Below are 8,847 nucleotides of genomic sequence, written 5' to 3'. Positions count from 1 at the left end.
TGTGAAACTCATAAATAAAATACAACTTTCTACACAAAATCTTGAAGTTTCTTTTTTTCAAGCAATATTTGGAAGAGATTTTAAAACCTGTCAAAACACTAATTGATGTATTTTATAGAGATTGCATAAATAACAGACATAATGATAAAGTCCAACATACATATCTAAATCCAACATATATATATATATATATATATATATATATCAAAGTAACAATTCCATAACCAATTATCTCCATTAAATACCATAACACTATAAAAGTAAATTTGAAGGATTCACACTTATGCCAGTGTATGCATTTCCCAAATACAAAATCACAATTGATCCCAGACAACCCTAGTAACAATTTACAAAACACTACAACATTCTTAGACATTCAACCATTATAGATTATCTAGTAGAAAACGGCCACATCAATAGTTTATTAGAACCATGAAATAGCGTGGAGATATAAATTGTGTTGTTCACAAATGCTAATATAGTTTTTTTTTTTTTTTCAACTATATGGTGAATCGGTAACAGTTACCAATCCTAATTTATGGGAGACCCAGGATCAATCCTCATAGCTACCTCTATAACACCAGGAGTACATCCAATCACCTGCAAGTCGAGTATACTAAGATCTTATGATTTTAGCAAGAGCAGACTCATGTGCCGCCAAGACGGGATTGGGGAATCCACCCCTTTAGCTTCCACCACAGCAGGTCAGTGTACTCAATGAGATTTGAACTTCACTCTCCCTTATCCAATAAGCCTATTAAAGAAATTGGCATTGGTCCCACGGATAAGAGTGTTAAAGCTTATGTGAACTTAAGTTGCATCTACATTTTTTGCTCCAGCATATGACCTTTAGTCTCAAATAGAAAAAGACACTAGTAAGGTTGTGATTCTTAATATAGAGTTGAATTTAGATCTTAAACTATGGGGAAGAGGATGATTGGTCCTAAACACACCTTCAAATCAACACCACCTTCAAGTTGGATGATGCAGGAGCATCCAGACACCTCAGAGAAAAGAAAATTAGAGAATGAGACAAGTGGACAACCACATGGACCACCAGGCCAACCTTGAACAATATTCAGTTAATGAACTAATTTTATTTAAAAAATCAGTTAAAACTGAATGTATGTATAAAAAGAACTGAAGGATTCATGAGGGAATCAAGAAAGAGAGGAGAAAACCCTGTGCGGGAGAGAGAGGGAAAAATACAGTTGTTGGAGAAATCTTGATTAAGGCTGAGATGCCTTAAAATTGTAATCTGAGTTTGTAAATAATGAAAATTCCTCTTTGTGAATTTGTGTCTTTGTGTGTTTTTTCTCGGTTTTCTTTTCAGCTGAAAATGAAAATATGAATGCCACAGAATAGGCATGTCAGTGTGCATGATTTTAGGTTTGTTTTTGATGAGGCAGACTATGAATGCGAGCGAGTGTGTGTGTCAAGGATGTGCTCGCCAGTGTGCGCAAACTCAAAAGTGCGCAAGCTCAGTTCAACATTCAAAACTGCACAAACTCGGTTCAAGAAAGGAACGGCTGCTAAGTAAGTTCTTGGAGAAGAACGACCGATTTAACCTCAGGAGGAAAGGGGGAGGAAATCATGGCGGCAACATCTCCCATTGGTGCCGGCTCGGGACGGGAGCTCGCGAATCCTCCCACTGACGGCATTTCTAACTTGAGATTTTCCAATCACAGTGACCATTTGCTCGTCTCCTCATGGGACAGAAAGGTGCGATTATATGATGCAAGAGTGAATTCGTTAAAGGGTCAATTCGTACACAGAGGTCTGGTTTTAGATTGTTGTTCTCACAACGACACATCAGGTTTCAGTGGAAGTGCTGACAACACTGTGAGAAGGTATGATTTCAGCACCAGGAAGGAGGATATATTAGGAAGGCATGAAGCTCATGTTCGATTGTGATGAGTAATCCGAGCGGAAGCAGGGACGTGGTGAACGAATGCAAAGCTACGGGCATTCCAACATTTGGTTCAATTTGGGACTCTTAAAGTTCATTCAGCGTTGAACGTTTGTTTGTTTTCCTTTTTGTTAAGACCTGGATGTCATTCAGTTGATCTATCAACCCCTTCTGGAGAACGACGAGAAACTGCAGAAGAAGAAGAGATTGAGAACTGCATTCCCTCTGCAGACATCAAAGTGTTTGTGGGGAATCTGCACTGGAGTGTCGATAGTGCCGAGTTAGCAAAGTTTTTCAAGGACGCAGACAATGTCACAATGATTGAGGTAAAATATGAGACTGTATATTCTTGTTCTTGTCATTCGTTCCACTCGGGAACTTGCAAGTCAAGCTGCTGCCGAGACTAGTGTTTTGTTGAAATTCCATGCAAATATTGGAGTATAAGTAGTTACTAGAGGCACCGGCTTTCCAGAAGAATAGAAACGACTATGAACAAATCCTTGCCAGATATTAGTGGCCACCCTTGGAAGGCTTAGTAGGCCCTTAACCCACAGGTCTAAGATCGAGCCCATAAAAATATTGAAAATGAAGAGACCACAAAATTCGTTTTCATCAAGTGGTATCAGAGTGGGAAAAGATTTCCTGCAGAGAGGAGTTTTTGGATGCGAAGAAGGAAGAGGTAAAATTTGTTGAAGATTTGTAAGCTTGTAATTTTTTAATTTATTTTGTGAAGGTGAGAAGATTGCAACAAACTTGGAGCAGGAGTGCTCAATTGGTTCAAGAAGAGAGAACCAAAGAGATGCCAAAAGACTAAGCTCAGGAGAGAAGCTTGGTGAGGCATTTGGTAGCAGGGGGGACTTGCTATCATAGAGGTTTGGTTGCAGCTCACATGAAGGTAGTTCCACTAACGAAGTGACACAGTGGGTAGAATTGCTAAGGAAATGCATATGACCAGGAGGTCATAATTTTTGTACCTCGAGAGTCTGATGCAGGAGCATCTGGACACTTGAGAGTAAAAAAAAAAATTGAGAATGAGACACATGGACAACCACATGGACCACCAGGTCAACCTTGAACAAGATTCAGTTAATGAACTAATTTTAGTTAAAAAATCAGTTAAAACTGAATGTATGTATGACAAGAACTGAAGGATTCATGAGGGAATCAAGAAAGATAGGAGAAAACCCTATGTGGGAGTGAGAGGGAAAAATGTAGTTGCTGGAGAAATCTTGATTAAGGCTGAGATGCCTTAAAATTGTAATCTGAGTTTGTAAATAATGAAAAATTCCTCTTTGTGAATTTGTGTCTTTGTGTGTTTTTTTCCGGTTTTCTTTTCAGCTGAAAATGAATGCCACAGAATAGGCATGTCGGTGTGCATGATTTTAGGTTTGTTTTTGATGAGGCGGACTATGAATGCGAGCGAGTGTGTGTGTCGAGGATGTGCTTGCCAGTGTGCTATTCTTAGTCCAACATTCAAAAGTGCGCAAACTCAGTTCAAGAAAGGAACGACTGCTGAGTAAGTTTGTGGAGAAGAACCGCCGATTTAACCTCAGGAGGAAAGGGCCAGGAAATCATGGCGGCAACGTCTCCCGTTGGTGCTATCTCGGGACAGGAGCTCACGAATCCTCCCACTGACGGCATTTCTAACATGAGATTTTCTGATCACAGTGACCATTTGCTCGTCTCCTCATGGGACAGAAAGGTGGGATTATATTATGCAAGCGTGAATTCGTTAAAGGGTCAATTCATACACATAGGTCCAGTTTTAGATTGTTGTTCTCGCAATGACGCATTGGGTTTCAGTGGAAGTGTTGACAACACTGTGAGAAGGTATGATTTCAACACCAGGAAGGAGGATATACTGGGAAGGCATGAAGCTCTTGTTCGATCATGATGAGTAATCCGAGCAGAAGCAGGGACGTGGTGAACGGATGCAAAGCTGTGAGCATTCCAGCGTTTGGTTCAATTTTGGAATCTTAAAGTTCATTCGACGTTGAATGTTTGTTTGTTTTCCTTTTTGTTAAAACCTGGATGTCATTCAGTTGATCTGTCAGCCCATTCTGGAGAACGACGAGAAACTGCCGAAGAAGAAGAGATTGAGAACCGCATTCCCTCTGCAGACATCAAAGTGTTTGTGGGGAATCTGCACTGGAGTGTCGACAGTGCCGAGTTAGGGAAGTTTTTCAAGGACGCGAACGATGTCACAATGGTTGAGGTAAAATATGAGACTGTATATTCTTGTTCTTGTCATTCGTTCCACTCAGGAACTTGCAAGTCAAGTTGCTGCCGAGACAAGTGTTTTGTTGAAATTCCATGCAAATATTGGAGTACAAGTAGTTACTGGAGGCACCAGTTTTCCAAAATAACAGAAAGGCTTCGTGGGACCATAACCCACAGGTCCAAGATGAAGCCCGTAAAAATATTGAAAACGAAGAGATCCCAGAATTCATTTTCATCATTGGATGCCTCATTTTCTGTCGAACAAACATGTCAGAATAAATTAATTAAAAAATTAACACATTTTATAATCATGGAAAGGTTTTAATTCGTATATGAATCTTATCCCACTACACTTTGTTGGCCACTATCGACGTACTGTGATTAGCATCCCTCCATGCACAAAATATTTCACCTATTGAATCACTAGCTAAATACATTTCTTTTAATATAAGTCTAATGAATCCCCTTTATATAAATATGGATCTGCATTAGGAAAATGAAGACCATGGATGGTACAAGATATGAGTTGGATGGGATCTCTTTGTCTTTTCTCTTTTTATATATATATATATATATATATATATTTTACTTCTTTAACAATTTTCATTAATGTTCCATAGAGTGTGCGCGATTTTTTTGCAATTTTGATTGCATTACGGGGATTTGTGGTAATTAATGGAGATGTTGGTTTATGTAAAAGGAAAACCGTTGATGATTTGTAGATAGAGTAGGCCGGTCATTTCAACTATGAATGTATTTTAAAAAGTGAAATCATATTTTAAAAATTTAAAGAATTTAATTATGATTAAATTTCAAAAACGATTTGTTTTCAAATAATTTATTCAAAAATATGTTACAAATATTCACACACATTTATGAAGATATATGTATTTTATGAACGAGAAATCACAAATAAAAAATAATAATATTTTTCTTAACTATTTAAATTAAATCTAATTGATAATTATTTTTAATATTGTCGAATTAAGGCGTCTGTGATCCATAACAGGTTTATGAGAAGAGTTTTCAGCAAAAATCGTATCATAATTCATATTGTCGACACTTTTCCAACCAAATTCATATTGCTGACACTTTTCCAACCAACGAGTGTGGTTCATCTTCAGAACAAGTTGAAGAACTAGATCAAGGCTGCATGTTAAATAGGGAGAGCAGGTCATCCAATGACTATAGTTGAAGAACCAGATCAAGGCTACATGTTTAATAGGGAGAGAAGGTCATCCAATGACTATATTTGATTGGGAGACTCTAAATTTGACTAGGCAACTAGACTAGACCAATGACTACTAAGTAACGGCTATGATTGATTGGGCAACAAGACAAAGAGATAAGAAAGGAAAAATTAATTAGTTAATTAAATTTATCAATTATATTACCATAACTATTAAGAGAATGAATTAATAATCTATTAAAATGCCTTTTTTTAGACAAATGGTTAGTTAATTAGTTTAAGGGTTACATTGTTATGTTTATTAAATAGTCTAGAACCATAACCTATTAATAGATCCATTAAATATTGTTAAAACCAACTAAATGAATAAAACATATATCAATGAAATAAATAATATTTAAATTAGCTAGATAAAGATATCATACCGAATTAAAGGAATTGGATAATTAATGATTTTAGCCACTTATATATATATATATATATATATAAATAAAGGTCCCTTAATTACTAAGTGGGGTCCGAGGAAAATAAATAATTAGTAAGCTAATTTCTTATAATTATTACCCTAAAGATGAGCAATAACCTAGACAAATAGTTAGTTAATTAATTTAAAGGTTGGTTATTATATTTATATAAAGTATGTATTTAAATACTAAGAACCATAACCTATTAATATATACATTTAGTATTATTAAAATGAATAAAATTCATATGAAATAAGAAAATTTAAAATAGATATCTTTTTAAATTAGTTAAATAATGACCTCAAGCTAACTATAAGGAATCCAACCTAAATGGAAAATAATTAAATTATAAAGAATATAGCTTCATTACTAAGCTAGTTAATTCTAAATTAATTTTATTGAGTAAAAGCTAAAGGGTTGGTAAAAAATCATACCTTTGGCATCTTATCAAGATTCATTAAAATTATTAATAAGATTCCAAAAGTATGATTTTTTACCAACCCTTTACATTTTACGAATAAAATTAATCTAGAATTAACTAGCCTAATAATGAAGCTATATTCTTTCTAATTTATTTATTTTCCATTTAGGTTGAATTCCTTATAGTTAGCTTGAGGTCATTATTTAACTAATTTAGAAAGATATTTATTTTAAATTTTCTTGTTTCATATGAATTTTATTCATTTTAATAATACTAAATGTATATATTAATAGGTTATTGTTCTTAGTAATTAAATGCATACTTTATATAAATATAATAACCAACCCTTAAAATTAATTAGCTAATTATTTGTCTAGGTTATTACTCATCTTTAAAGTAATAATCATAAGAAATTAACTTACTAATTATTTATTTTCCTCAAACCCCACTTAGTAATTAAGGGATATATATATATATATATATATATATATATATAACTAAGTGGTTAAAATCATTAATTATCCAATTCCTTTAATTTAGTATGTCACCTTTATTTAACTAATTTAAATTTTATTTATTTCATTGATATATGTTTTATTCATTTAGTTAGTTTTAACAATATTTAATGGACTTATTAATAGGTTATGGTTATGGACTATTTAATAAACATAAAAAAGTAACCTTTAAACTAATTAACTAACCATTTGTCTGAAAAAATAAAATAATAAACAGGCATTTTAATAGATTATTAATTCATTCTCTTAATAGTTATAGTAATATAACTGAAAAATTAATTTTTCCTTTTTTATCCCTTGGTCTTGTTGCCCAGCCAATCGTAGCCGTTACTTAGTAGTCATTGGTCTAGTATAGTTGCCCAGTCAAATTTAACCTCTCTATTGCTCTAGTATTGTTGCCCGGTCAAATTTAGCCTCTCCCGGTCAAACATAGCGGTTGGATGACCTGCTCTCCCTATTTAACATGCAACAATGATCTCGTAATTATGATGTGATTTTTGGTTAAGACTTTTCTCATATATGTTTAATATTATAGTAATAAATGTTAAAATAAATATTTTATAATATTTTTAATTTTAAATGATATATAATTACGAAATAAAATATTTTTTAATTATTGCAATTATATAAAATAAATGTTTGGTAAATGATAGTAAGACCATCCATGTAATAAACATCAAAACACTTCATAATATTAAAATTAACAGACAATATAAATATGAATTAACTATATATTTATTTTAAATTTTTATTCACTATAAAAGTACTTAATTTGTGAGTAAAACATAAATGAAATATGTAATTTAATATAGACGTTTACTTTGACTTTATTATGGAGATTTTTAGTTTATAAATAAGTTTTATTAAAATACAATGTACAATTACCATGCCTTATTAATATCACATGCCCAAAAAACTATAACTCATTTCATATAAGAGTTATTCATATAACAATTTTTTTAACTAATCGATTTAATTAAAAATTCATTATTATTTTAAAAATAATACTTAACTTTTTAATTTTTGAATATTATTAAAAATATTCATGAAATCTTTATCATCCATTTTATAATTATTTATAATTAAATTAAAATTTTGAAATTACTGTTTCAAAATAAACATTTATTAACTGAAAATATAAACATAAATAATTTACTAATATTATATTAATATTAAAATGATATCTTTAACCATATAAAATTTCTTCTACGTTGCAAACCAGCAGAGTTGTGGGGGCGGATTCATCATATACAAATCGGAACAACATTATTATAGAATAAAAGCAGGCCTGGGAATGGGAACAAACAATTTTGCAGAGCTCATTACCCTCCGTCATTTACTTCATTTTGCTTTGAGTCATCATATCTCTTGCATAAACATCTTCGGACTCAAAAATCATCATAAATTGGTTCAACAACATATCTATTTGTCACATTCACACACTCAGCATTATATTGAATGAAGTTCTTGAACTGAAAGCAGCTTTTAACAACATCACATGTTCACACATCTACAGGGAACATAACGAGAGTGCTGATAAACTATCCAAGGAGGCCTCGATGATGGACAGAGGAGTATGGGAGATCAGAGAGGTTCAAGGCCAACAGGAGTACAAATACTACTATCGTCCATACATTGATCCGAGATATCAGCATGCACCTGAGCAATAAATCATCTCATGAATTTTTGTACATGTCAGAAACAGTTTTTTGTTAATATTTAAACATGTTTTGAACAGCTAGGCAAGCCGGAAGGCATTTTTGTAAACAGGTATTTTATAGAATATTGGAAGATGACCCTGCGTGGTACATCTGATCTGATATATATGAACAGAATCATTTTTGTAACTAACAGACACATTGTGTACAGTGACCTCAGGCATATGTGCATAGCATCTTCAATATGTAATTTTCTACATAATGAAAGTTACGGATTTTTCCAGTGGAAAAAAAAATTTCTTCTACGTCAATGAAATGGAAAAAAAATGCCCACATTACTAAAATTTAGTTTGCATAGCCAATTTCTTTTACTATTAAACGTGGCAGATGAAAATCAATGGTTTTAAAAGATCAGAGTGAAGAAGCACGAAAGTACGAACCCATTTTTCAGAACGCGGTGTACGTTGTTGG

At 33.0% G+C, this 8,847-nt stretch overlaps 1 pseudogene; it reads left to right on the top strand.

Moving 5' to 3' along the window:
- Positions 1–3,482: 3,482 nt before the first annotated feature.
- LOC149145021 (mitotic checkpoint protein BUB3.1 pseudogene) lies at positions 3,483–3,803 on the top strand (annotated as a pseudogene).
- Positions 3,804–8,847: the final 5,044 nt, after the last annotated feature.

This window comes from Pinus tabuliformis, chromosome X (assembly GCF_031772625.1).
Source record: "Pinus tabuliformis cultivar Carrire ecotype Pingquan chromosome X, CPIR1, whole genome shotgun sequence".
NCBI classification, from domain to species: Eukaryota; Viridiplantae; Streptophyta; class Pinopsida; order Pinales; family Pinaceae; genus Pinus; species Pinus tabuliformis.
The sequence above is the reverse complement of the archived record's forward strand: the minus strand, read 5'-3'. Positions and strand labels throughout refer to the sequence as shown.